The sequence below is a fragment of the Marmota monax genome, unplaced genomic scaffold, assembly GCF_021218885.2.
Source record: "Marmota monax isolate L192 unplaced genomic scaffold, Marmota_monax_Labrador192_F-V1.1 WCK01_AAM20220418_F8-fsc00047, whole genome shotgun sequence".
Taxonomy (NCBI): domain Eukaryota; kingdom Metazoa; phylum Chordata; class Mammalia; order Rodentia; family Sciuridae; genus Marmota; species Marmota monax.
In genome coordinates this window covers 12,085,352-12,112,370 of record NW_026692072.1, presented here as the reverse complement: position 1 = coordinate 12,112,370, position 27,019 = coordinate 12,085,352, and the positions used below count along the sequence as shown (strand labels likewise).

At 37.7% G+C, this 27,019-nt stretch overlaps 1 protein-coding gene across 5 annotated transcripts in view; it reads left to right on the top strand.

Annotated features, from left to right (window-relative positions):
- The window catches only part of Ckap5 (cytoskeleton associated protein 5), a 102,837-nt gene that overhangs the window by 1,998 nt on the left and 73,820 nt on the right, over positions 1-27,019 (top strand). Inside the window, exon 1 of one of the 5 annotated variants that reach the window (XM_046457383.2) lies at positions 21,612-21,726. The exons of 2 other annotated variants lie outside the window; for them this stretch is intronic. The gene's annotated coding sequence lies outside the window, so the exon portion shown is untranslated. Of the gene's footprint in view, positions 1-21,611; positions 21,727-21,961; positions 21,987-27,019 lie in introns of those variants that run through there. 2 more of the 5 variants (XM_046457377.2, XM_058583693.1) reach the window with 2 other exon arrangements.

The following is a 27,019-nucleotide window of genomic DNA, read 5'->3' as shown; positions in this document are numbered from 1 at the left end:
GGAAGGTTATCCAACTTGCTCAAAATAATATAACTAAGTGATAGAACCTGAATTTGAATTCAAGTTTATTTCTTTTTCTTTTTAATATTTATTCTTTATTTTTTCGGCGGACCCATCTTTGTTTGTATGTGGTGCTGAGGATGGAACCTGGGCCGCATGCATGCCAGGCCAGCGTGCTACCTCTTGAGTCACATCCCCAGCCCCTCAAGTTTGTTTCCAAGGTCTTATTTTTTTATTTTTTATTTTTTTTCAATTGTAGATGGACCCAATACCTTTATTTTGTTTGTTTGTTTGTTTGTTTGTTTATGTGGTGCTGAGGATCAAACCCAGTGCCTCACACAAGTTAGGTGAGTGCTCTACTACTGAGCCACAACCCCAGCCCCAGGGCCTTATTTTTTTTTTATGGTTATACTATATGAAGTAATGAGCTCTGTTAAAGATAATTCAAGAGCAGATTTTGGATAGAACTCCTCCCCCTTTTAACACCTTTTATCAGAGATAAATGAAATATGAATGACAGACATAGTTTTTTGAAGGGCAGGCCAAAATTCAGTGTTTACTATGTAGAAAATGAATAGCTGTGACATTGGGTAGGGTTAAGGGGGAGCATAAAAATTGAGATTTTTCTAATAATGATAGCTTCTTGGTGATAAGTATTGGGGAGATCTAAGGTTTTAAAGTGACTCTTGTATTCTTATATCTCAAGTTCAAAATATGTTTCTTAGCTCATTCCTACCTAGGCAGTTACCCTACCTACTTGATGTACTTCCAGCACATTAAACTTTTTATTTTTGACCTTTGCATTTGCTCTTATATGCCTGGAACTTTCCACCTCAACGAATCTCTACCTCAAGCCTGTATTATAGGCTCCACTCAATTCTTAACTCAAATGTTATTTCTTTAAAGAGATATTTTTCTTTTTTGTTTAATATTTATTTTTTAGGTGTAGATGGACACAACACAACGCCTTTATTTTTATGTGGTGCTGAGGTTTGAACCCAGGTTCCGCCCGAGTGAGGCGAGTGCTCTACCTCTAAGCCACAATCCCAGCCCCAAAGAGACATTTTTCTAAATTACCAATTAGAGTAATACCCTTGTCAACAATCACCTCACTTTCCTCTATTTATATTATGTGATAGGTCACTTATTATTTGCTTGTGTCAGATTCCCTGACAGAAAAAAAAGCACAACATATTTTTTTTCCTCTTTGAGTTTACCTCAATATCTCAAGTAGTTCCTGGAACAATGTAGGTGGTCAAAAAGTATTTAGCATGTTTGAGACTGTGGGTTTGGTCCCCTTTGCACCACTGCAGGGAAAAAAAAGTATTTGTTGAACAAAAATGGCCAAAACTGGTATAGTCTTCTCTATGTGATGAAGTAATACAGTATATAATAAACAGTGGGCTGTCTCAGTATCTTATCTGTCTATCCATCTATCTATCACAGTACTGGAGACTGAACCCAGTGTGAATCACTGAGCTACATGCCCAGCCCTTTGATTTTTTTTTTTTTTTTTGAGACATGGTCTCACAAAATTGCCCAGGCTGGCCTTGAACTTGGTTTCCTTCTGCCTCAGCCTCATGAGTTGCTGGGATTATAGGTGTGTGCTTCCACACTCATCTTTCTTTTCCAATTAAAAAAAAAATTTTAGTCTAGTTTTGGGGGGCACTAATTAAATATATTGTAGGATATTCTGCTGGGATTTCTCTGAATTTCTTTTTTCTTTGTGATTATACTGAGGCTCTGGTTTTTGGTAGGAAGACTACAGAGGTAAAGGACCATTTTTACCTCATCTTATTAAGGGTACATACTATCAATATGATTTATGACTTAATATTGACTTCAGTTACGGGACTGAAGTAGTGTTTGTAAAGTTTTGCCACTGTAAAATTACTCTTTTTCATCTTTTTCTATACTGTGCTCTTGAAAAGGAAGTCACTGTGCAGCCCACACTTAAGGAGTGTGAGTTATGTTCCTTGACTTTTAAGGTGGAGTATCTGTATAATTTATTTGGAATTCCAGATAGAAGATTTGTCTCTCCCTCCATTTATTTAGCAAAGTATTTATTTATATCACTAAAGGCTCAAGGATATTTATTTTATATTTTGGGCTGCATTCCAGTACTACTATATGTTGTTGCTCAAATTGTTCTAGCTTAGTCTGTTGATGGCTGTTTTAATTGACTTCTAGTCTATTCCCTTCTGACATATCTGTGTTGGGGGGAGAGGGGTGTACCCAGGGCCTTGTATGTACTAGGCAAGTGCTAAGCTACATCCCTAGACCTTTTTTTTTTTTTTTTTTAAACAGAGTCTTGCTGAGTTGCCTAGACTGGCTTCAAAATTACAATCCTTCTGCCTCAGCCCCCTGTAGCTGGATTTACAGGCATGTGCAAACACTCCTGGCTCTGTATATGTGTGTTGATTGATTGATGTGCTTGATATTTGAGTACTTTCCTATACTGCAAGATGCTCTAGGTTCCTCTAGTATATTTCCTGTACCTGAGTCAGTATTTTATTGGAGAATGAAATTTTATTAGAAACCAAGACCTGGGAACTAAGTGTTCTCATTGCTGCTGGGATATCATTTTTTTTTAAGCCTTTTAAGTTGACAGAGCAAGGAAATTACTCTATTTTGGATTTTAAATGTCCCCAAAGGGCTGTATCTTACAGATTTAGTTCCCAGTTTAGTTTTGTTGTTGTTGTTGTTTTGGTTTTTTTTGGTGCTGGGGATTGAATGCAGGGGGGCCCTAGCCCTTTTTAAAAAGTACCCTGGGTTCAATCCCTAGTACCCCCCCCCAAAAAAAAAAAAAAAAGTGTGTGTGTATATTTTGTACCCAGGGTACTTAACTGCTGAGCCACATCTCCAGTCCTTTTTTTTTTTTTTTGAGATTGGGTCTCACTGAGTTTCTTAGGTCTTCACTAAGTTCCTGAGGCTGATCTTGAACTTCCAAACCTCCTGCCTCAACCTCCCGAATTACTGGGATTACAGGTGTGTGCTACTGTGCCCAGCTAATTCCCAGTTTGACATTCTTGAGAGCAGGTGGAAACTTTAGAGATGGGGCCTAGTGAGAGGTCTTCCAGTCATTGGGGGTGTGCATTTTAAGGGGGCATTTGGACCCCAGCCCTTACCCTTCCTATCTTGTACTTCATGGCTGTGAGGTGATATATGTAGGCCTACAAGCAACAGGGCTAATCAGTCATGGACTGAAACCTCCAAAACTATGAGTCAGAATAAACCTTTTCTCTTTATTAGTTGATTTATTTGTTATAAGAGAAAGTTGATTAACAGAATAATATGTATATATGTTAACCCCAGGTATATTAGAGGTATCTATAAATATTTTTTAAATGTGGCCATCTGTATGTATATTAATTTAAATATGAGTGCTTACAGATATCTCCAAATATGATTCATTACCACATGAATCATTCTGTCCTCCTTCCCTTGCTAATATATGAATTTCTACTTCAACAGTGAAAAGCCTGGGACTTGTACCATTTATTTAGTTATTCAGAGTTGTTCATAAATCTGTGTGTGTATTAGAATTACTACTTTGGACTCCAGTGGAAAACAATTTTAGAGTACAGTGCTTTTGCCTTTAGTTTTATGAATTCCACTTATTTCTGAAGTAATTTTAATCTCCTAAATATCTTATTATTTTTTTGGTACTGGGGATTAAACTCAGGGCAGTCTACCAATGAGTTACATCCCCAGTCCTTTTTATCTTTTTGTTTTGAGACCATATCTTGCTAAATTTCTTAGGCTGTCCTGACAATTTGTTGTCCTTCTGCCTCAGCTTCCTAATTTGGTAGGATTATAGGCATGTGTACCTCTGTTCCCATCCTTAATGTCTTTTTAAAATTTGCACACAATAGGCCAGGTACAATACCACACACTTGTAATCCCAGCAGTTTGGGAAGTGGAGACAGGAGGATGGTGAGTTCACAGCCACCCAATAGCGAGGCTCAGTGAGACCCTGTCTCTAAATAATAGGGTTGGGGATGTGGCTCAGTGGTCGAGTACCCCTGAATTCAATACCTGGTTCCCCCCTCCCCCAATAAATAAAAATAAATTTGCACACAATAAAATTTACTCTTGTTAAAGTCTGAAGGTTTTGACAGATGCATAATGTTATTTGTCCACCATTATAAGATCATGGAGTAATAGGCTATGGTGCAGACATGGTCAGGGTCATATACAACCAGTTCCAGAAATGACATCAAGGAACCCTGATCACAAAGATGTGAGTCTATTCACAAAGGTATGCATCTCTTAAGGGGATAGGCCTTGAGAGGAGCATATGTTTTGCCAATAAATACAAGAAGGACCTGAAGAAGATGAAGGCCAACAGCACCAAGGCTATGAGTGTACCTGCTCAGGCTGTGAAAGACCTCGTAAATCCCAAGGAGGTTAAGCCCAAGATCCCAAAAGGATAACAGATGTTGAGGGCCACAGCATGGCATTCTGCCAGAAGGGAGTGGTTGAGAGGTGAGCCATTGAGATGATGATGGTTATGTTAAGCTGTGTATCCAGTTGTATATGAACCCCTGCTGTCGGGCAATAGGGTGGCTTGGAAATAGGGCTCCGGGAATAGGGTGGTTCCTGCTGCCTTGGCACCCACTACTTTGGAGTTCCCGTTGAGTTCTTACTGGGTGGGGTAGGAGCAGGGTGGGGGGGGGGAGCTGGGAGAGTTCCCAGGGAGTGTGCGTGGAGTGCTGGTGGAGTTCGGGCAATAAAGTTTCCTGTTTGAACATACAAGTGCTTTGTGGCTGCTCGGTGATTTGTGCCCAGCCAGACTGCGGCAGTCAGATGCAAGTTCCATTGTCTTGCCTACATTGCTAAGGGTTTCTGGCTTTGCTGGCTAAAGGCCAGTGTTTAGACCAAGGCCCATGCCTAGGCTGTACCTGAAGCTTCAGCTTCAGGTCAGCTCATCTTTTCAAAGGTGTCCATGGAATCTCCATGATAAAGAGAGTCTGCCAGTGTGATAACAGAAGGACTAGTGTTGTCTACCTGGGGTGGTTGTCCTGTGCTGTTAGTACAATTAAACTTGAGCTGGGATTACAAAGAGAGAGAGGGCTGGGGTTGTAGCTTACTTTTTTTTTTTTTAAATAATTTTTTAGTTGTAGTTGGACACAAAGGTATTGTACTTTTATTTTTTAATTTATTTTTATGTGGTGCTGAGGATCAAACCCAGGGCCTCAACATGTGTTAGGCTAGTTCTCTACCACTGAGCCACAACCCCAGCCCCGGTTGTAGCTTACTTAACAAAAAAACCTGTGAGGCACTGGGTTTGATTCTCAGCACCACATAAAAAATAAAATAAAGGTATTGTGTCCATCTACAACAACAACAAAAAAATTTTAAAAAGAGACAGAATAGGTTCACTGCCCTAAAAATCCCAATTTACCCCTCCCTTCCTTGTAAATCCTGGCAACCATTTGATATTTTTGATGTCTATAGTTTCGCCTCTTCTATAATATCATATAATTGGAATCATACTATATATACTCTTTTCAGACTGGCTTGGTTTGCTTCACAATGTAATTTGAGATTACTACATGTCTTTCTTGATAGCTCATTTCTTTTTATTGATGAATAATAATCCATTTTATGAGACTTGGAATATAGATCAATGGTAGAGCGCTTGCTTGCCTTGCATGAATGAGGCCCTGGGTTCAATTCCCAGCAATGGGGGAAAAATGTTATGGGTATTGAAAAGTATCTTTATTTATTTATGTGATGCTGAGGATCGTACCCAGGGCCTTGCATGTGGTAGGCTAGCACTCTACCTATGGCTGAGCCACAACCCCAGCCCCCCCCACTTCCAGTTTTTGACAATTATGAACAAAGCTGCTGTAGATGTGCAGATTTTTGTGAGGTAGGTATAAGTTTTTAATTCAATTGGGTAAATTTCTAGGAGCATAATTGCTGGATCATATAGTAAGAAACCCCCAGATTATCTTCCAACGTGACTATACCACTTTACATTCCTATCAGCAATGAATGAGATTTCCTGTTAGTCCACAGTCTTTTTTTTTTAATATAAATACACACACACACGTGTGTGTGTGTGTGTGTGTGTGTGTATTTTTTTAGTTGTCAATGGACCTTTATCTTATTTATTTATATGTGATGCTGAGAATCTAACCTAGTGCCTTACACATACTAGGCAAGTGCTCTGCCACAGAGCCACAACCCCAGCCCCTGTCATCCCACATTCTTGACAGCACTTAGTTTTATCATTTTATTTTAATTTTAGTCATCCTAGTAGGTATAGCTCCCACTTAAAACATTTTTTTTGTTTTTCTTTTTTAAAAATTTTTTTTAAAAATTTATTTTATAGTTGTAGTTGGACACAATACATTTATTTTATTTATTTATTTTTATGTGACGCTGAGGATTGAACCCAGGGCCTTGCATGTGCTAGGCGAGTGCTCTACCACTGAGCCACAACCCCAACCCAATTTTTTTGTTTTCATGACATTGACTTTGTTTTTTAAGACAATGGTAATTTAGTAAGAAGAAATTTTTAAAAATAAAATTTTCATTTTGGGGGCTGGTGCTATAGCTCTGTGGTAGAGTGCCTGCCTTGCATATGTGGGACACTGGGTTTAATCCTCAGCACCACGTAAAAATAAATAAATAAAGATATTGTGTCCGTCTACAACTAAAAAGATATACATATTTTTTAAAAAATTTTTTCATTTTGGGATAATTTTAGAAAAGTTGCAAAAATGAAGCTGGGCTTGGTATCACATACCTGTAATCCCAGCAACTCAGGAAGCTGAAGCAAGAGGATCACAAGTTCAAGGCCAGCCTCAACAACTTAGTGAGATCCTGTCTCAAAAAAAAAAACAAAAACTAAAAAACTGGGGATTTTACTCAGAGGTAAAGTACCCTTGAGTTCAATCTCTACTACCAGATATATAGATTTCCTCTCACACTGTACCATGTTGTTAACATCATATATGGTACATTTTATCAAAACTCAGGCATAAACATTGATACATTTTTTTTTTCCAATACTGGAATATTGAAATCAGGGCCTTCCTTGCACATACTAGGCGAGTGCTCTACCACTGAGCTACATATCAGCCCCTTTTATTTATTTACTTTTAAAATACATTTATTTATTTATTTCTATGTGGGGCTGAGGATTGAACCCAGTGCCTTATACATATTAGGCAAGCATTTTACCCACTGAGCGAGCTATAACTCCAGCCCCTCCAACCCTTTTTATTTTTATTTATTTATTTATCTATTGGTACCAGGGATTGAACTCAGGGGAACTCAGCCACTGAGCCACATCCATAGCCCTAGATTCTAGATTGTATTTTTATTTAGGGACAGGGTCTCACTGAGTTGCTTAATGCCTCAACTTTGTTGAGGTTGGCTTTGAACTTACTATCCTCCCGTCTCAGCCACCCCAGCCGCTGGGATTATAGGCACGCACCACGGCACCCTTCCGGCCCTTCAGCCCTTTTTAAATTTTTATTTTGAGACAGGGCCCTGCTAGGTTGCCCAGGATGACCTTGAAATTGTGATACCGGTGTTCAACCTTCCAAGTAACTGAGTGTGTGCCACCATGCCTGGTGGTACATTACTTTTAAACAAACACCATATTTTGTTTGGATTTCAACAGTTCTTCTATTCATAACCCCTATTTCAGGATCCAGTCCAGTGATCATCTCCCTTAGTCTCCTCTAGTCTTTTGGTAATTTCTCAGTCTTTCCTTATCTTCCTGTCTTTGATGAATTTGAGGAGTATTAGTCAGAGCTTCTTTGTCCCTTTCACATACACCCATCTTTTTCTTTTTAAATACTTCCTTACTTTATGGTACTACATACAAGATGCTCCAGGCTCATCTTTTTTTATCCCTGCTCCACCCCTAGAATTAGACACTTCTCCAAGGAACTCTGGCTTCTTTTACTGGGTGGTAGTATTTCTGAATACTACCAAGATCCAGATACTTGCTGCTACTGGGTGTCATAAATGGCCCCTCTCAGCTGAAAATATTAGGTAATATATGTAAACTAATCCCCATAGATGTGTTATTATTTCTGTGTCTTTCTATCTGTATTTATATTAAGCTAAATATGAAATGATACAGATTCTCCCACTTTCAGAGGAAATTTAGGTCATGAACAAATGGCCTCTTTGTAATTTGTCTTACTGAGATCTTTTTCTCCCTGATAACACCTTTCAAGTGCCACAGAAAACATTGTTTTCTCTGACTTGGCAACAGTTGTGTGTTCCTGGCTTATGGTCTTTGTTTAGATATGCATTCAAAGCACAAATTTTGATTCAGTTGGAATGGTCCTACATTTCTGGTATAGATATAATAGCAGATAAACCATGATGACCATTTGTATCTTAAAATATGATTTTTTTTAACTTTGTGAATAAGAAACCTATTTCTTTGATATCTTAGTAATATTTCTTAGAGGTTGTAATTAATTAACGTGACTTTAGATCCTTTATTTATTTATTTTGGTACCAGGAATTGAACCTAGGAGCACTTAACCATTGAGCCACATCCCCAGCTCATTTTTGTATTTTATTTAGAGATAAAGTCTCACTGAATTGCTTAGGGCCTTGCTAAGTTGCTGAGGCTGGCTTTGAACTCAGGATCCTCCTGCCTCAGCTTCCTGAGCTATTGGGATTACAGGCGTGGGCCAGCATGCCTGGCTTAGATCCTTTCTTTAAAGTTGAGAAAAAAGTTGAGTAGTTGCAAGTATTTTTAAATGAAATTCATTTAATTTTTTTTTAATCATAAGACTTAAAATAGTATTTTACTTACCCAAAAGTCGGCTATAACAGGAAATAAACCCCCCAAAAAAGTCTTTTGGGCAGCCTAAGTAGTTAATTAAAAATTGTATTGACTTCCTTCTAGCAAACCCTTCTATTTCTTTTATGTACAATATCTGCCTGTTTGGTTCTTTAAATCAGGAGCTAAATTTAGGGACACTGCTATAAGATAACTTAAAGTATTAACTTGATCATAAAGGTTGAGAAAGGAAAGCTACAAAATGTAAAACAGTAAAACTCAAGAAAGTCACCTTAGTAAAAGGTTTTGTTGTTGTTGTTGTTTGTTTTTTGCAAGGACTTTCTCATATATTTATGGCCCTAGATCTTGAGGGTAGGATTGCATTGATTGTCCAAAGGCATCATCCTGAAAAGTTTAAATAATTATCAGTACACTTTGTTTAATAAGACCAGGAAGTTTTTATTTTTTCTTTGATTTATATTTTTAAAGTTACATAAAATAGAAATGTTTCAGAAATAAGTATAAATCTTGAAATCTGGCAAAGTTGGCTATCTAATCAGTTTTGCTATAATTTTCCCTCTATTTTGCATTTATTTTCAGTATGAAGTATGAAGCCTCTTGTTTGCAGATTTTGGGAATTTTACCAATATTGTAATTCTGTACTTTTCTTCTGGTTCTTTGTGATAAGTTTAAAAATAGAATCTCAGTTGTAGGGGCTGGGGATGTGGCTCAAGCAGTAGCGCTTGAGTAGCTGGGGATGTGGCTCGCCTGGCATGCGTGCGGCCCGGGTTCGATTCTCAGCACCACATACAAACAAAGATGTTATGTCTGCCGAAAACTAAAAAAAAAATAATTCTCTCTCTCTCTCTCTCTCTCTTTAAAAAAAAATAGACTGAGCCCCTGTGTTCAATTCCCAGTACAAAAAAATAAATAAAAATTTAAAAAAAGAATCTCAGTTGTAGAGCTTACCTAGCATGTGTGAGGCACTGGGTTTGATTCTCAACACTCGATTAAAAAAATAAAATAGGTGTGATGGTGCATGTCTGTAATCCCAGAAGCGTAGAGGCTGAGGCAGGAGGATTGTGAGTTCAAAGCCAGCCTCAGTAATTTATGGAGGTGCTAAGTAACTCAGTGAGACCCTGTGTCTAAATAAAACATAAAAAAGGGCTGGAGATGTGGCTCAGTGGTTAAGCGCCTTGGGTTCAATCCCTGGGACCAAAATAAATAATAATAATAAAATAAAGGTATTGTATCTATCTCCAACTTTCATGAAAACTTCCTAGTCTAGAAATAGCATGGATACTTCATTTGGGAGTAAAGACCAAATCACATATTGGCAATCTCTGTGCAATAAATTTTTTGTGTTTTTGTATTTTCATGCTGTAGAGGACTGCTTGCTAATTTTGAGCAATGTTTGTTATGAGAGATTCCTCCAAACAAAATATGGGCAGTACCTTTGAGGAGTACTGTTATTATTTTTACCAGTGATTGAACCCAGGGGCATTTGACCTTGAGCCACATCCCCATCCCTTTTTATTTTTTTGTTTTGAGACAGGGCCTCACTAATTGCTGAGACTGGTCTTGAACTTGTGATTCTCCTGCCTCAGCCGCCTGAGTTGCTGGGATTACAGGTGTGGGCCACCACATTCCCTTTGAGTATTATTAGTGGCATCTGGCTTTTAAAGTAATGATGAATCTGCTTTCTGTAGGTTAAAAAGGAATAGATTACTCTTACAGCCAAAGAAGTAATTTTCCTAAGAACTCTAACATGGCTTAGTCCTTTCTTGAACCAGAGACTGAAGTAAGGAATCAGTCTAAAGTCAGTCTAAAATCTCTGATTCTGGGGATGATGTGTATAATAACAGCACAGTAATGATAGCTATTGTTTACTTCATGCTTTTGCTAGGCCATCTGTTAGTACTACTACTTGTGTAAAATCACTGGATTTGTATGACCTGGTCCCTTCCATTTTGATCCTCTCAACCCATTTGACCACATTTGCTCTTTACTCTTTCTTAGCTGTTTTAGACATTTTCATGCATGCCTGAAATAGTCTTTGTTATTCTCATTCATTATGTCTTTACTTGGTCAATCCCTGTTACTTTCCTCTAGTTCTTAGCCTAAAAAATCACTTTCTCAGTGAGACTTTCGTAGTAGTCTAAACCTGGTGTCTCTGCTATACTCTCTTATTGTACTTGCCCCCGGACTCTTGTGCACAACCTGTACTCAGTGCCTGTAGAAGCCTCACATGACCTGATTGGTGCAACCCTATTTGGTGCATAGGAGAATAGTACAAATATTAGGGAGGGATTCTTTTTTTTTTTTTCCCCTGGGTCGGGGGAGGGGGAAGATTTTTAACATGTACTGGGATAAATCTTTAGTCTTCGCAACAACAGTTAAATCACTTGAGACATTTCATTATCCTCTGTGTCAGTTTCCTCATCTGTCAGATGTGGATGATAATACCTTCAGAGTTTTTGAGGATTAAATAAGTACATATGAATTGCTTAGAATGGTGCCTGGCACATAATGTATGCACAGCAAGTGGTGTTAAATAAGGAACCACATGAAGATGGTGATGTTATGATGGGTGATAAAACTGAGGCTCAGCTAGTCTGTAGCAGAGCAGGTTTGTTTTTTGTTTTTGTGGTACTGGACATGGAATCCAGGAGTACTGCTACATTCCCAGTGCTTTTTATTTTTTGAGACAGGGTCTCGCTAGGTTGCCCAGGCTGGCCTCTAACTTGCTGGCCTCTAACTTGCAGTCTTCCTGCCTCAGCCTCCTGAGTAGCTGGGATTATAAGTGTGTGCTACTCCATCCAGCAAGGTTTAGACTTGACTAGAGCTCTCTAAAGTTAGATTTATTACAGGCAACTATTCTGTGTTGACTTTGCCAAAGTGGCAAAACACTCCTAGCATGTGCAAGGCCCTGGATTCGATCCTCAGAACCACATATAAAAATAAATAAAGTAAAGGTATTGTGTCCAACTACAACTAAAAGATAAAAATATTAAAAAAGCAGTTTTTTATTTTGAAAAAGGATTTACTTCATAATTGTATTAAACATGTTTTCCAACACATTTGAAATATAAACATGTAAAATTTTTCTTTATAAATAACAAGGGACACTTTTTTATGATTTGATGAAATTTTAGCATTTTGAGAATTATATACTGGAATGCAAAGCGCTATGCTAGATGCTGGTATGATAATGAATAGAATTTAGTTTCATCTTGAAAAGGATGGATTAAAAAACTAGTTTCCTTCTTCTGAAGAAGATAGGGTGCCCAAAAAGCATTTAAGAAGGAAAAATGAGTTGCAGCTTATTAGGATGAATATGGGCAGATCCAGCTTCAAAGTTCTAAACTAGAATTTTAAAGTTTCAAAACTCTTAAAACATTGTTTTAAAGACATTAAAGGTCATTGTATTTTTTTAAGGCAGAACTGGATATTATGTTTTCAGAGGTAGTTTGGTTAGCAGTTTTCTATGAATCCTAGAAAATTTTGATGTGCAGTCAAACATGTATAATATTGTATTGGTTTCCTAAGGCTGCTGTAACAAATTACCACATATTTGGTTGTTTAACATAACAGGAATTATTCTCTCACAATTTTGGAGATCAGAAATCTGAACTGAGATATATAAACATCAAAGTGTCTGCAGGACCAGAGACTCTAGGATCCTAGAGAATCTCTCTTTGTGTCTTCCAGTTGCTTGTGGCTGCTGGCATTTCTTGGCTTGTGGCCCCTTTACTTCATTCAGCCTCTTCTAATCTTCTGTCTTCACATCACCATCTCCATTGGGTGTCACATTTCCCTTTCTCCCTCTTATGAAAGCCCACCTGATTACCTTATCTATCTCAAGATCCTTAATTTAATTGCCTCTGCAAAAAAAACTTTTTCCAAATAATGTAACATTTTCAGGAATTGCAACCTTGAATGTGAGATGTCTTTCCACTTTAATTTTTTTATCAGTGTTTTGTAGTTTTCAGTCTTAAGTTTTTTACCTCTTTGGTTAAAAAAAATACTTAGTTTATGTCTAAGTATTTTATTATTCTTGATGCTATTGTAAATGGGATTGTTTTCTTAATTTCCTTTTTAAATTGGTTATCTATTTATAACTGGCACAATTTCTTTAGAAATGCAACTAATTTTGTGTGTTGATTTTTGTACCCTGCAACTTTGCTGAGTTTATTTGTTCTAACAGTTTTTTTGTTTTCACGTATAGGATCATGTCATCTGTGAACAGAAATAATTTAAGTCTTTTCCAATTTGGATATCTTTTATTTCTTATTAATTGCTCTAGCTAAAACTGTCAATACTATGTTGAATGGGAGTGGCAAGAACCATTTACTTGGCTTGTTCCTGATCTTAGACAAAAAGCTTTTCAGTCTTTCATCATTGAGTATGTTGTTAGCTTCAGGCTTTATGTAAATTACATTTATTATGGTGAGGGAGTTGTATTCTATTCCTAGTTTGTTCAGTGTTTTTAATAAGAAAGGATATTAAATCCTGTTAAATGCTTTTTCTGCATCAGTTGAGATTGTCATATAGTTTTTGCCTTTCATTCTGTTAATGTGGTACATTAGCTTAATTTTTTTTGTATGTTGAGCCATTCTCATAACCCCACTTGATCATGATGTATTATTTTTATATTATTTTATTTTATTTTGTACTGGGGATTGAACCCAGGGGCAATTTACCACTGAGCTACATTCTTAGCCCTTTTTTTGTTTTGTTTTGAGACAGTCTCCCTGTTTGCTTAGGGCCTTGCTAAATTGCTGGGGCTGGCCCTAAATTTGTGATCCTCCTGTATCAGCCTCCCCTGGGATTACATGCATGCAGCACTATACCCTGCATCATTAATATGCTGTTGAATTTGGTTTGCAATTATTTTATTTTTGCATCAATATCTATTAGGGGTATTGATCTGTAGTTTTCTTACAGTATCTTTGTCTTTAGTATCAGAATAATTGTTGGCCTTTGTAGAATGAATTTGGAAGTATTCCTTCTTTGATTTTTTTTTTGGAAAAATTTCAGGATTATTAAATGAATTCTTCTTTAAATGTTTGGTAGAATTCTCCAGTGAAGCAGTTTGGTCCTGAACTTTTAGTGTATCATTTTAAATGATGGTTAGTAGATTATTCAGCTGGGTGTGGCACCCTGTGCACAAGGCCATAGGAAGGCATTCTCTCCATCTGATACAGATGTCTTGGTACCACAAATTGTGCTAGTTGTGAATAGATGATCCAGAAACTCTTCTTTTCTGTATTATGAATAAGGAAACACAATTCAGATTTTTGACTTCCTGAATTAGTGCTTTATACTTTTTGCCACATTCATTGCTAAGCTTAATAGGCTGATGACTAAATTTTGCTTTTTGAGTAGTCTGTGTGGATTCTTGCTTTTTGACTTGGGGTCAAAATATATTTTATCAGAGATAAATTGCCTAAAAAAGGAAAATGATGATATATTCTACATTTATGCAAACTGTTTAGATTGCCACTCTATCTGTAATAGTAGAATAAGGCAAACTGTCATTCCTTGGTGGTAATTTATTTAACCAAGGACCAGAGTATATGAGATTTTTGCTACTGCTGCAGTTGTCTTAGTAGAATTGAGGGTATGCTGTTTATCATATATAAATATTTGTTGTGGAATACTGTTTCATAACATTTTTAGAGGTTGGAGAGTTGTCAACACAAACTTATTGTTTTATGTATGAGATTACTAAAGCCCCCAAAGATTAGGCGCCCTCTGAAGTTTTATGGCTAATGGAAGAGTAGGGATTCTGGGATTTCCGCCTCCCAGCCCAAGGCAATTCTCAGACTAAAAAGAAAAATTAGAGGGAAAAAAGTTGTCTTCCTACACTTATGCTTGTACACTGTGGAGTATAAGTTTTTAAATTATAAAATTCTGGGGCTGGGGTTGTGGCTCAGTGGTAGAGAGCTCGACTTGCACGTGGGAGACCCTGGATTCGATCCTCAGCACCACATAAAAATAAATAAGTGAAATAAAAGTATTGTGTCCAACTACAACTAAAAAACAAATATTTAAATTATAAAATTCTGTTAGCTGGAGGCAGAACTCTTTTTCCCCCACCCAGCTGAAGAACTAGATTATTTGCCAATATCCTGTGTAATTCTCCTTATTTGTGTCCCTAGTTATAGTCTCTGGCTTTTCTGTGCTGCTTTTTCAGAATATCCTCCCGTGCTTTCCTTTTTGATTTAACCACAAATACATGTATCTCTAAGTACTATATTGCTTGGGTTTGTATAATCATACTGCATGTTCGTTTTGCAGCTAGCGGTTTTTTACTCACCATGGTTAGATGCCTCCAGTTTTCATGACCTTAGAATATCTTTCCTGTGAATATACCAAAGCTTTTTTATTGTCTCCTGTCAATGGTTTTTTTAAATTGAGAGTTAATTCATATACCATAATGTTTTATCATTTTATTACTTTTAACATACAGCTAATTCCAGAATATTTCTATCACCCCTAAAAGAAACTACATACCCAGTAGCAATCACTTCCCATTCCTTTCTCCTTCCCTCCCACCCAGCAACTATTAATCACTAATTTACTTTCTGTCTCTCAGCATTTACCTAAGCTAGGCATTTCATAACAGTGGAATTATATGGTCATTAGTACCTGTCATCTTTCACCTAGCATGTTTTCAAGGTCATCAGTGTTGTAGCAGCATTTCTTACTTCATATTGTTTGTTGTTGTTGTTCTGGGGATTGAACTCGGGCACTCGACCACTGAGCCACATCCCCAGCCCTATTTTTATATTTTACTTAGAGACAGGGTCTCAATGAGTTGCTCAGCACCTCTTGGTTGCTGGGGCTGGCTTTGAACTCTCCTGTCTCAGCCTCCCAAGCCTCTGGAATTATTACAGGTGTGTGCCACCACGCCTCGAATTCCTTATTGTGATTGAATGATATTCCATTATATGGATACCACATTTTGTTTACTCATTCATTAGTTGATGGATATTTGGGTTGTTTCCACTTCGGGGGCTATTATGAATAATGCTGCTATAAACATTTATGTACAAGTTTTTGTTGTTGTTGCTTTTTGTTTTTGTTTTGGTACTGGGGTTTGAACTCAGGGGAACTCAATCACTGAGCCACATCCCCAGCCTTGTTTTATATTTTATTTAGAGACAGGGTCTTACCGAGTTGCTTAGCACCTCACTTTTGCTGAAGCTAGCTTTGAACTCACGATCCTCCTCCCTCAGCCTCCCAAACTGCTGGAATTACAGGCGTGTGCCACCATGCCTGGCTAACTTGCATGTTTTTATTTGTTCTACCTCCTAGAAATATTTTTTGTTGATGCAAACAGGTTGTCAATCCAGATAAAACGACCAGATTTGATTACTCACAGATGTGATTTCCCCTGCCCACACTAGGAATTGAACCCAATAGGAAGCCCTCTAGCAGTAGAGGTTACACTTGCAACTCTTCTGTCTCAGCCTCCCTTTTCATTGGTATTTCCCTTTGAAAGTGTTGTAAAGTAGGATCTAAGATGCATAGCAAATGATCAATGACTTATTTGTAAATAGAAGTGCATATTAAAATCCATGAGCATTAAATTGTGTAAAGAACTGGCTTTAAATCTTAGATAAAAAATATAGATTCATTCTGGAGCTTAGTACTAGTAATCCATAGTAATATGGAACTCTCATAATTGGGTAAGAATACAAAATGATATAGTTACTTTGGAAAGCAGGTAGGCATTTATCTGTAGAAGTAAATAAACAATTGCCATAGCACCCAGCATTCCCACTCCTGCACATTTATCCAAGAGAAATAAAAACTACATTCATATAAAAACCCATGTGAGAAGGATGAGAGCAGTTTTTTCTTAATTGCTAAAATGTGGGAATACCCCACATATCTTGAACTGGTAAAGGAACAAAATGTATTTATATCACATATTGTATACTATTCAGCAATAAAGAGGAAGAAACAGCTGTTATGTGCCCCTGCATGGATGCTGTCAGTGCTTTGGGGGGGTTTTGATTTATTTTTAGCAGTCTTGGGGATTGAACCCAGGGCCTCGTGCATGCTAGGTAAGAACTCTACTGCTGAACCATGCCCCACCCTTGATCTCAGCTGTATTATATCAAGTGGAAGAAGCCAGACTTAAAATACTACATATTGTCTGGTGTCATTTCTATAATACTGTGGAAAAAGCAAAAAAAAAAAAAAAACTGTAAGAAAAGAATATTAATCAGTGGTCCTAGGAGTGTGGAGAGGAGTACAAAGAGTACAAGGGAATTTTGGACTGATGGAGATAAGGTAGTCTTGATTACGGTGAATATGTGACTCTGTGTTTGTCAGAGCTCAGAACTATATGCTGAAAAGAGTGGATTTTACTGTATAAAATTTATATCTTAGTAAACCCAACTTAATATAAAAACTCTTGGCTCAGGGAATCTCCCCTCTCTTCTTTCTTTTTTTGGCAAGTGGGGGAAGGTACCAGGGATTTAACTCAGGGGACTTGACCATTGAGCCACATCCCTAGCCCTATTTTGTATTTTTTTTTTAGAGACAGGGTCTCAGTTGCTTAGCACCTCATTTTTGCTGAGGCTAGCTTTGAACACGTGATCCTCCTGCCTCAGCCTCCCGAGCTGCTAGGATTACAGGTGTGCACCACCATGTCAGGCTCCCCTCTCTTCTTTAATCCTTGATTTATTCTGCTCTGACAGCTGGGAACACTGGGAAGTTGGAGCAGCCAGTGTGAGAGGGGGCTATATATTTGCTTTTTAGCGTTAAAAGAAATATGGTAGATAAACTAGACAATATTTGTTGAACATAATATATTTTATTTAACATGTAGCACTTTATTCTAGGCTTTGTTCTAATAAGCACTTTATAAATGTAAAATTAATTTGTTTAATTGTCTTGATAACCCTGAGGTAGATACTATTGTAACCAGAGTCCTAGGTCAGTGGCCCCTGACTCTGGGACCAGACTCAGCCATTTTCCCCAATTAACCAAACAGGACACAAGTGGTGGAGAACAAAGGAAAAGAATTTTATTATTAGTGTGGCCACATTGGGAAGAAACGGGAGGATCAGCATGTTCAGCCCTATCTTTGGGTTATTGACAAAAGTTTCAGGATTATGTAGGGAAGGAACAAGGTGATGGGGGTATTCATAGTTCAACAATCTTGATCAAATTGTGGTATGGTTGATCATTACCTCAGTATCAGCCATGTACAGCCTTGTTAGGGATAAGGAAGTTGCTGCTCCCTGGGAGTATTTTCAGATCTTGTCACAGGATGTTTAAGGTATCAGACCTGTGATCCAAAATGATTGTAGAAGAGAATGACTCAGAGAAAGAAAAATTCGGAAAGGCAAGATGGAGTTAGGATAATGACTGAATCCTCCTTCAGGTTTAGGGAAATGACTGGAGACTTGTAGGCTCTGCTCCAATGGTCTGGAACAGGACATTGTACAAGCTGTTTATTGACAATCTACTAATTATGATATTCCTTCTAATCTTGAAAACATTTTAGTTACTCTTAACTTGATATATTCAACCTTGAAAAGGGAGGAATATGAGTTTTACATGAACGCTCCTTAAGTGATTAACATGTCTACATGTAGAATTGAACAGGTATCTGACCCAAAATTTAAGGTAGCAAAGGAGACAGATGTAAAATGAAGACAAAAATGCTAAGCTTTTATACTGCTTTTAGTTATCTATCTATATTTGGATATCTGAAAGCCCAAGTGAAGTCATTGCTTTTTAGCAAAAGCCACCTCTAAGTCCTGTTACACTTATTATTTTTACCATTTTATAAGTAGATAAAAGAAGCACAGCAAGGCTGGAGTTTGCCCACAGCCACACCATTAATAAATGGTACAGCCACTAATAAACAAACTTGGGGCTGAGGTTGTGGCTCAGTAGTAGATCGCTCACCTTGCATGCGCGAGGCCCTGGATTCAAACCTCAACACCACATAAAAATAAATAAACAATAAATGTATTGTGTACAACTAAATAAAAATATTTTAAAAAATAAAATAAATGAAGTCGTTTTGGCTGCAGAATCCATCGCCTTAATCTCTATATTTGACTGCTTTTTTGGTTGTTGTTGAATATTATATGGTAAAGAGTTCCAGTTGATGCATAAAACTTCTTTTTCCTGTGCTGGTTATGTATGTTTTATATATTTTTTTTTTCTTCAACTATAACTTTTTTGTGTGTGTGCTGGGGATTGAACCCAGGGTGCTTGACCACTGAGACACATCCCCAGCCCTTTTTTATATTTTATTAAAAACAGGGTGTTGCTGAGTTTCATAGGGCCTTGTCAAGTTGCTGACGCTGACTTTGAACTCACCATCTTCCTGTCTCAGCCTCCCAAGGCGCCAAGATCACAGAGGTACCCCACACCCAGCTTCTTACTAAGCAGAAAAAAATTATGGTGTAGAGATTTTTTAAAAGCATTAGAAATGCCATCTTCTAATACATGAATTGTTTCCTCATGTTTTCCAGTGTTTGTTATATACATGTGAAATATTTACCAAATCATTCCTTATGTTAAGGAGACAATTACTGCCCAGTAATTTGTTGAACTATGGAGGTTTTATATATTCAATTTAGTCTCTTTTGTTATAGTAAAGAAAAGGAAGCAATAACCAAAATAGGGCTGGGGATACAGCTCAGTGGTTGAGCCTTGCATAGCATGAATGAGCACGAGGCTTTGGGTTTAATACCCAGCATGGCAAAAATAGAAAAAGAGTTATTCAGGAATATCCATATAAAATGGACCAGAGATAGAAATCCCTGTAATAATAATTTTGAAGCTTTGATGTTTGAGAGTGAACTATGAGAGTGAATCTATGGGGTTTTTTTTCTCCCTCTAATTTTTAACTCATTAGAAAGTGTAACGCTATATATAATCCATTTTGTGTGTGTGTATGCATTTATGTTTATTGAGGTTCATCTGCACTCTTATAAAAATATTAGATAATAGCATTGGTCATATCTTTTATAATAAATATTTGTTTTAAATGCTGTTTTTCCACAATATTTTTATTTTGTTTATTCATTTTTATGTGATACTGAGGATTGAAGCCAGTGCCTTACACGTATGAGGCAAGTGCTCTGCCACTGAGCCACAACCCCAGCCCTCTTTTGTAATAAATATTTATTGAGTACCTATTTTGTATCACACTGGAAGGAAATGATAATTAAGATACTGTCCAGTCCTTGCCCTAGAGGTGCTCAAAATATGATGAGGAAGGCTGATCTGCTAACCATTACCCTCAGAACAGTGATAAACTTGATGGGGTTGTAGTGAGAGGTGTTAATTGCCTAATTCAGAAGTATCATTCACAGTAAATGCATTGAATGAGATTGTCTTGGCAGGTCAAAATCAGACTATTCTAATCCTAATCAGTTTCTTCTTCCTTACAACTTCATCCTAGAATTCTCTGAGACCTTCTGAATAAGGTAACAACCTCAGTGAATCTCCTTCCTAGTTTCAATGTCTGTCCTTTGGAATCTAAATTTCTACTTGAATAGAAAAAAATTAATTAAATTTAAAATTAATTCATTTAATTGTCTTGATAACCCTGAGGTAGATACTATTGTAACCAGAAAATGGCTGAGTCTGGTCACACCTGTTCAGACTGGAGATGTTAGGTTAGATGGTCTTTAGCCTCACTGAAATGATTCCCACACTAGTTTGCTAATGGCCTAAGACTTCAGTAAGATATGTTTATCTATCTGAAGACCATGGAGGGAATATAGGCTTAAAACTACATAAATCTCTTTCCTTTTAGTATGAAGAAGAGACAAAATGCAGAAATTGTTTTTATGAAAATAAAATTGAAAGTTGTTAATAACCTTTGGAGATCTCAAAGGTCAAGACCTAACTCCTTGAGATTCGAATGCATTTTCTCCTACAGTTTTCTTAGTAACTTTTGCTGGCAAATTAGATGAATGCACATCACAATTGTATTTTGCATGCACTATTTCTTTACTTACATAGAGCCATAGTGAATTCTTGGCCATTTTTTAAAATGTCACATTTCACTCACAAGAAGGGGGAGATAGCCAGGCATGGTGGTGCACACCTATAATCCCAGCGACTTGAGAGGCTGAGTTAGGAAGATCACAAGTTTGAAGCCAGCTCCAGCAACTTAGTGAGACCCTCAGCAATTTAGAAACCCTCAGCAATTTAGCGAGGCCCTGTCTCAAAAATTTTTAAAGGGATGGGGATGTGGCTCAGTGGTTAAGTACCCTTAAACTCAATTTCTGGTACCCCATAAAGGTGGGGGAGTACTTTTATATTTTACTTCCTATCACCTTTATGCCTGTCTGATATCATTGCCTACAATTCCTCTTGTTGTATAGAACAGTCTGTGAAAGAGTAAGGTGAGGCATTGGGGGCTGCTGGCATTCCTTAATGGGCAGTTGAATTGCCATTTGAAGACTTGCTCAATTTTAAGGAAAGTTAAAAGAACAGTTTATAAAATGGGCTCTGTGTATTTACCGTGGTAGTTTGGCTGTTACCTGCAGTATTTTTTTTTTTTTTTTACCCCTGGAGGAGGGATTAGGATTGTGATATTGGGAAATGGTCATTTCCTTTGTCTCTGGACCATTACCGGTGTTTCCACCAAAAAGGAGGTGGACTCAAGTGCAGTAGTCTTCGTAGTTGATCCTGCTCTTGCCTCTTGCCTGTGGACTGGAGGCAGTACCCTTAGGGCTGCAAAACCTTTGGGCAAAGGTAGGCTGCGGCCCCTTTAAACCTCTAGTGTGCTCGCGGAGAGGCACTAAGGGTGGGGCGGGCACTGACAGCAGTGCTCCGGGCCCCGCCCCCGGAGGAGGCGTTTCCCAGCGGCCCCGCCGCACCAATGCCTCCGCCGCCCGCCTGCTGGGTATTCCTGCTGATCCTGCTCTGACCTTAGGGCCCCCGACCTCTCCCTGCTTGGGAGCGTAAGTGTCAGATTGCGGTTGAGGGGCAAATACCCCCTTATCCGTGCCGGAAGTCCTGGTGGACCGTACTGGGGACTTTCCTGGCCTATCATAGGCTAAGGCAGTGAAAGAGCGTAAACAATGCCGGCTGCAGTGAGCTAAAGCCTGGGCATCTGCTCTACTTCTGGGTGTTGACAGCGTCCCTAGGGTGCTTGTTCGGATATGCAGTGGGTGAGCGGCGCCCACGACCTGGCTTTGCCCCAGCCTGGTTTCTACTTATGGTGAGGAGAGGATTGCTTTTACCAGAGTGTAACCCAGTTGAGCTGGGTGGGTGGAGCTGACTCAAATGCTTTGGGCCTTTGGTCCTTAAACCTGGGATTGGAACACCTGGGTAACTTCGGGATGAGTAAGCATTAGGTTTTCAGTCGCCTTGGAACAGTAGAGCAGTAACTCTCAAAGTTGACCTAATTCACAGCTGGGTTTAGCTTTCCTTCTCCCCAGAGGCCTGTATTTGTATCCAGTCCCCCTTTGGAGACATTGACAGTGATCATCTATTAGAGTCTAGTTAACCTTTCCTGCTGATAGAATAGCACTGTAAAAGACAGCTCTTTACCTGTCTCATCTCTGAGGGAATTTGCAGGAAGCCATGATCCCAAAATGAGAAAAGAAACACAGCAAAGTTTGCTTAGATGACCTGTTAGAGAAGCACTTCAGATTTCTAGTCTCTGGTTAACGCAGAATATGCCAGTAAGAGAATAACACTTGCCCTGGTTAATGGATAGTACCTGGAGGCAGTAAAGTTTTTAAATTAGATGGAAAGCCTTGTCATTTTTGCTACCTGCTAGAGATGAGATTTTGTCTGGCCTTGACAAAATAACAAAAATCTTAAGTTTTCTATGACAGTTACATAACTGTATGCTTCTTTGGTCCAGTTGTCCTTCCTAGACATGGTTTGAGTAAAGATTTCTGAGTGGGTGCATGCATTCTTCTTTATCTTTGTTCATAATTACTGTCTTATTTTTTAATGAACCTATCACCACACCTTAATGGTCATTCAAAGTTTTATTTTAATTTAATTTTATTTTGTGTGTGTGTGTGTGGTTTTGAGATAGGTAATAGTATGTTGCCCAGGCTGGCTCCAAACTCCTGGGCTCAAGCAATCCTGTGTCAACCTCCAAAGTAACTAAGACTACAATTGTACCACCCTGCCTGACTTAGGGGTTGCAGATTGCTTTTTTTTTTTTTTAATGTTTTATTATTGATGGACCTTTATTTATTTAATTGCTTATATGTGATGCTAAGAATTGAACCCAGTGCCTCACACATGCTAGGCAAGCACTCTATACTGAGCCACAACCCCAGCCCTGCAGATTGCTTTTTTTTTAATAGGTGGACACAACATCTTAATTTAATTTTATTTTTTTATATGGTGCTGAGGATCAAACCCAGTGCCTCACGCATGCTAGACAAGTATTCTACCTCTGAGCCACAACCCCAGCCCCCAGATTGCTTTTTGAGTGTGCAGAAAATTTCCTTGAACTTCCCTCAAACTCATGCTGTGCTTCTGCAGTAGCATCTCATTAGCCAGACATGGTGTCCAAGAAAGGTAATCAAGTCCAGATCTCTTGTATTGTATTAGTGAAGAGCTTTTGTAGGTCATAATCTTGGGAATTTGCTATAAAATAGTTATGCTGTCAATGCTTCTCCAAGTAGAAATCAAAAACAATCTAGTTAGTAGCTCTATAATTATCCTTACAGATTCTCAAAATACAGGAATTTAAAATAAAAGGACACTACACTTGAGCCTTTGGGTGTTTAGGGAAAAGTGGTGGACTGTGAAGTAGGAGACAAGTTCTAGGCCCAGCTCTAACATTACTCATGATGTAATCGCTCTATGCCTTACTTTATTTAGTTGTTGAAGAATGAGAAAATGGTAGGTTGCTGGGGCCTATATTTTACAATAGGACATAGTACATAATAATGTTATTTGAACACTGAGCACTTTAGTGTTCAAATTGAACAATTTGGAATTCTAAGTTCTACCTTTATGTATAACCTTGAAAATATTTCTTAAACTCTGATCTAAAAATAAACAATTGCATCTAAACGTTTTTCGGTAACAGGGTAAGCTATATGGTATTTGAGCTCTTTGAGACATTACATATTATCAGTGGGGTAAGGTGATGATATTGCTGTAGAACATATATATTTTAGCTGGTCTCCTTTCCTTTGTCTCTATTTTAAACTGGGGTAAAACCTCCTAAGAGCACTGAACAATTTGAAATTTCTAGATATTTCAATAAGGACTAGATTGTATGAACTATATAAGCAAGCATGATATATAGTTCGGATTAAAATCTTACTAATGTTTCTGTTTCTTGGCAATATTATTTGCTCTCAAGCATTAAACCCTGCTACTTAATGAAAAAATTTGATTTTCTATGTTTATATTTATAAAATTCAGATCCCTCTTTTCATTCCTGGTACCATATTTTTAATCACTTGAAGATCAGAGTTCCGAAGTCTAAAGCCAAACTCATCATAATTCCTTGCCTGTCCTCCCAAAGACTTCAGTTTCCCCTGCCCCACCCCTTTCCATTTCTATGGTGAAGACCTCCAGTTCTGGCTCTTTTTAATCTTTTTTTTTTTTTTAAATCAGGTATTGAACCCTGGGGTGCTTAACCACTTAACCCCAGCCCTTTTTAATTTTTGTTTTGAGACAGGAACTTGCCAAATTGTTTAGGGCCTTGCTAAGTTACTGAGGCTGGTTTTGAACTCATGATCCTCCTGCCTCAGCCTCCTGAGCCACTGGAATTAAGGTGTGCACCACAATTTTAGTCCTGTAGTACTGCAATAATTTCCTATCAAACCTCTATTTTGCTTCATTTCCAATTCATTCTATTTAAAGTTTATCTATCTGAATAAGTAGGATCATGTTATTGCCCTGCTTCAATTAACCAGCATTTCCTGCTGTCTAGCATAATTTAATTATCTCCATGATCTGACCATAGTCTTCCTTTCTGATATTATATTCCCATAATGGAGTGTTCTGTAAACATGGTCAATATTTTCCTACCTCCAAAACTCTTGCCTTTCATGTTTTTTCAGCCTACAATATCTTATTTTCTACTGGTTTTGTTGTTGTTTGTTTGGTACCAGGGATTGAATCCAGGGGCACTTAACCACTGAGCCACATCCCCAGGGCCCTTTCTTTTTAAAGTTTTTGCATTTTAAAAAATATATATATTTTTTCTAGTTGTAGATGAACACAATTTATTTATTTATTTATATGTGGTGCTGAGGATCAAACCCAGTGCCTCACACGTTCGAGGCAGGCGCTCTACCACTGAGCTATAGCCCCAGCCCTACATTTTTTTTTAATATTCATTTTTTAGTTGTAGTTGGACACAACACCTTTATTCACTTATTTATTTTTATGTGGTGCTGAGGATCGAACCCAGGGTCTCACACATGTGAGGCGAGCACTCTACCGCTGAGCCACAACCCCAGCCCTTTTTATTGGGTCTTGCTAAATTGCTTAGGGCCTTGCTAAGTTGCCAGGCTGGCTTTAAACTTGTGATCCTCTTCCTTCAATGTCCCAAATTGCTGGGATTACAGGGTTGTGCTGCCACCCCTGGCTTCTACCAGCTGTTTAAAAGAAAAAATTCCACCTAACATTCATCACTGAGTTCAAATGCGATCCTTTCTATGAAGTTCTCTCTGATGATCCCTCACATGCTGCTAATCCTATCTTTGAACTACCATGACCCTATTGTCCCTGCTTGTGCATTTTCCATCTACAGTATATTTCATATTATAATGATTTGTTTACAATATATTTTATATTATACATTGTTTATATAATTTTTAAATTTGTAAATTCCTTGAGAATATTATTATTTACTAGAAAGGAGATTGAGTGAATATTTTTTTTTTTTTGTACCAGGGATTGAACCAGGGGTACTTAACCACTAAGCCACATCCCAGCCTTCTTTAATTGATATTTTGAGATAGGATCTCAATAGGTTGCTTAGGCCTCATTAAGTTGCTGGGGCTGGCTTTGAACTTGGGATCCTTCCTGCCTCAGCCTCCCAAGTTTCTAGGATTACCGGATGCACCACTGCACCTGGCTTATTAGTTTTTTTAAAAAAAAAAAAAAAACAACAGCCTTACTGAGGAATATAATTTATTACTATGCAGTTAACCCATTAAAAGTATGTAAATCGTTGGCCTTTAGTATACTCATTTGTGTTAACCATCACCATATACAACTTAAGAATTTTCATTACCTCAAAAAGAAATTCTCATACCTCTTAGCCATCTTAGCCATGAGACACTACCACCACTACCAATACCTTCAAACATTCAAGTCCTAGGCAACCACTAAATCTATTTTCTTTACCCTATTCTGGACATTTTGTAAAAATGGAATCATACCATGTGTAGTCCTTTTTGAATGGTTTCTTTGAGCATAATGTTTCCAAGGCTCATCCATGTTATAATCTGTGTCAGTACTTTATTTCTTTATAATAATGTTTATGCTATGAATTTAACACATTTTATTTATCTATTTGATAGTTGATGGGCATTTGGGTTATTTCCACTTTTTGGTTATTATGAATGTTTGGTTTTAATTTGCTGTATATATTGAAAATATTGTGGAAATTGGAAAGAAAAAAGGAAAAAATGAAAGGAAGAGAGAATCTTGTGAAAATGGAAGGCGTAGAGAATGAGGGGAGGGAAAGGGGAGATACAGGGAAATGAGAGTGACTAATTTATACTATTATGTGCATGTACAAATACATAACAAGTCCCACTGTTATATATGTTTATAATGCACACGAAAAAATAATTTTGTTGTTCATGTCAAGAAAAGGTTTTCTTTTCAACTTTCTGGGAATAAGGGTTTCCAGGGAAGGGGTTAAACTGCATGGTTACCCCTAAATCACAAACTATGGTCATGTCTCTCTTATCCAAAGGCTGATGAATATTTTAAGATCCAGTTGGTAGTTAGTCTTGGTTATGATGCAGCTTATCCAAAGGCTGATGAATATTTTAAGATCCAGTTGGTAGTTAGTCTTGGTTATGATGCAGCTGCTTTTATTTTCGTTGGGTTAGGTAATCATTAAAATATGTCTTATTTATAAAGTGTGAATGGTTTTAAGTATGTATTTATCTAGAAGCTATATGTAAATAAATTGTAGTAATTTCACTATACTAGGAATCAAGAACCTCCTATAGGCCAGTCTCCCCTACTTAAGTGACCTTGGACAACATATTTAACTGCACTCTTATTTTCCTATATGTAAAAAGA